Raw genomic sequence first — 3,252 nt, forward strand, 5'->3', positions numbered from 1 at the left:
ATATGTGGGAATAACGTTGCGATGAGTTTATCAAATCTTTGGAGGAGAAAAGCCATATCAAACACCCGCGATTATCAATCGATAATAGACAATCACTGATTGCATATATCACGCGGCTCGAGAGTCTGAAGGAATCTGTGCGCGGAAAATTCGTACATATGGGCGTCGGGTAATAACGGATTTCATTGGCGCGTCATCGAAATGGCGTTCGGAATTCATATTCTGACGGGCGCGGTAAATAAATTCTAAACATATCGAGCTTCGCCGATTCCTCGAAGACTCGAATGAAATTGTGCTCGAACATGTGCATAGTATAATACGATGACTATAAAAATAAATACTGTTTTTAATGGCGAGTTCGTGGCAGACGATAAACACATGAATCTGGAGACACTGGTAGTGTCTTGACACTAAGTTACGCACAGCGACACTGCTATAGCTACCATGGTGGAAATAACAAGTTCGTTCTTAGGATGCATTTTCATCACGTTCTGCGCAATGTCCTGAAAATCGCCATCTTGCAATCACAACTAATAGTGTTGTTAGTAATATAGATTTATTTTGATCATTATGATGCCATCGTGTGCATACAAAATTGTAAAAACAATTTGCAAAATACAAAAAAATTAGTTTTTTTATATTTCCAAAGAAAAAAGAAACAGAAATGATCGAAAGGTGGAAACTTATGTGCAAAGAAAATGTTAACCCTAAAACCGGTATGTATATTCGTTGGTATGATTGTAATTAACACACGATATTGTAATTAATAAAATTTAATTGAAATTATTAAGTGTACTATTGATTTGTCTAGCTCATATCTGTTCGTGACAGAACATTTTCATCATTTACAATTTGAAGATCAATCGTGGTTAAAAAATTTAATTGAAGAATCTAGGAATGTACGAGTAAAACTCAGACGTGATGCAGTTCCACTGGCAGCCGTAGAGAATAACCAAATTTCCATGGATAACGATTTGGGTATACATATAGTCCATTTTTAACATTTAAAGTGATTATTATAACATTAAGCGATAATTTTTATAATATTTCAAGCGATAATTTTTATAATATATACTAACAGTATATACACCAACTTATCTTGTACTTTGCCTTCTTTTATGTTTATATTAAATATATTTTCAAAAGCAGATGTTGCACAACTTGTTGCCCATTGCTCATTTAATCCAAGTACGGATTGTGTCGAGCTCTGTATCGAGCTGTGCGACTTAAACTGCACTAAATACTGCAGTGATTCCTAATTTTGGTATATTCTGTCATTGTATTTCACCTGTTTCTTAATTACTTATTATTTACATAAATGTTTAAAAAAGTTTGCCTAAATATATATATTTGTTTAATTTGTTTTTACAACAAATGTAATTAATACTTCAATTTTTTATTAATTTTAATTTTTTATTCTTTATAATAATATTTCTTCTTTTATGCTGAGACAGATATCTCTCAGGAATTACAGAAATGCAGCCTTACTTCTGAAAACAAAAACCTTACATCTGAAAACAAAAACCTTATGTCTGGAAACGAAATTCTTACGTCTGGAAACGAAATCCTTACGTCTGGAAATGAAAGCCCTTAAACGTCGATTAGCTTTTGAAAGATAAATTGCTCAAGAAGCAGTTGACACAGGAAATGCAGGACAAGTTATCTCCGTTTTTTTACGCCAGGACAAATAAAAAAAACTTTTAAATCTGAAGCAGAAGAAGATCCATTGGACTAAGGAGGATATTGCGGCTGCAATTTCATTAAAAAGCGTAAGCCCAAAGCTTAGAGATATCTGAGGAAAACAAAACAATTTTCTTTACCTGCAATGTCTGCCCTTCGAAAATGGATAGCAGATTTCAACATTGATGAAGGCATCTTAAAAGATGTATTAACAACAATGAAAAAAAAAGTCGAGACATGATAGAAATGGAGAGAGCGACGATTCTCTGCTTTGTCGAAATTGATTTGTCAAATCAAATTCAAATTGAAAAAAGAAAGAAGAGAGCCCTTAGACCTCATAAAAGATCGTTATCGCTCATAGTTTATTTAAAAAGTGAAAATAGTCCATTTTCTATGCTTTTGATCAGGATGTGACAAAAGAAATATTATATACTTAATTTATATTATATTACATATAATGGCTATACAGTATTCGCAATAACCTGGGATTTAGGATTATCGAATCAAAAACTATTGATAAAACTATTGAAAAAATTAAGTATTGATGCAAACGAGAAGGATAAAACGTACTTCGAACATTCATATGATGAATGTATGAAGGTGTATGTTTTCATGGACTTCCTCATCTGCTAAAATTACTTCGCAATCATTTCTTTGATTCCGGATTGTACGTAAATGGCCATTTTAACGTCGATAGCTTTGAAAAGATTATTAGAAATCAACAGTGGCGATTTAAAAATTGCACACTTGTGTGCAAATTGTCAGAAACTCATTTGCACATTCAAGGATCACAACGCCAAAATGTGAAACTGACAACACAACTTTTTTCTGCAACAAACGGAGCCGCAATTGACTGATATGGTTCCCGTGAATTTATGGACAATTGTTCAGAATAGGCTGCAACAGCTAAATTTATAAAGCAAAAGGACATCATCCTGGACAAAATGGTTATAGCATTAATATTTTGCAACAGAACAAGATTCTTACCGAAGTTACATCAACAATAAAAAAAAATGAAAGTTGGTAGTCGACAAAGTATGCTTCCTTTCAAAAAGGAATTCTTATTTGCAATTCGTTACAGTATCTTTACTCTGATTTACGAGAAAGATTTCATATACAAACAATTCAGAAATGTTATATATAACAACAAGCCGATTGAACCAAGATGGTGTGGAAAATCTGTTTTCCTATATATGAGCAATGGGAGCCGTAAATGATAAACCAACAGCATTAGACATTCGCTACAGATTTCGCTGATATATATTAGGGAAGCATTCTGCGGATGTTTTTACTGAAGGAAGCAATATCGTTGCACACAATTCCACAATGGATGAAACTTATCTGACAAGTGGCATTGATGATGCTCAATGGAAGAGCTTCCCACTGATGAAGATAATGTCGAATGCGAAATTCTCAATGTCACTGATTTTCAAAACGAGTTATTTGATTATAAAGTAGATATTGATAAGGTTGTTTCTTTCTCTTAATAATGATGCTTTTTGTTATGCTTTTATTACACACACATATATATATATATATATATATGAAGTCCTTTTAAAACTGTACGCTGCA

The 3,252-nt window shown here is 32.8% G+C and overlaps 1 pseudogene; it reads left to right on the plus strand.

Annotated features, from left to right (window-relative positions):
• The first annotated feature begins 573 nt into the window (after window positions 1-573).
• LOC108692308 lies at window positions 574-1,921 on the plus strand (annotated as a pseudogene).
• The last annotated feature ends 1,331 nt before the right edge of the window (window positions 1,922-3,252 follow it).

The sequence above is a fragment of the Atta colombica genome, unplaced genomic scaffold (genome assembly GCF_001594045.1).
Source record: "Atta colombica isolate Treedump-2 unplaced genomic scaffold, Acol1.0 scaffold69, whole genome shotgun sequence".
In the NCBI taxonomy this organism is placed as follows: domain Eukaryota; kingdom Metazoa; phylum Arthropoda; class Insecta; order Hymenoptera; family Formicidae; genus Atta; species Atta colombica.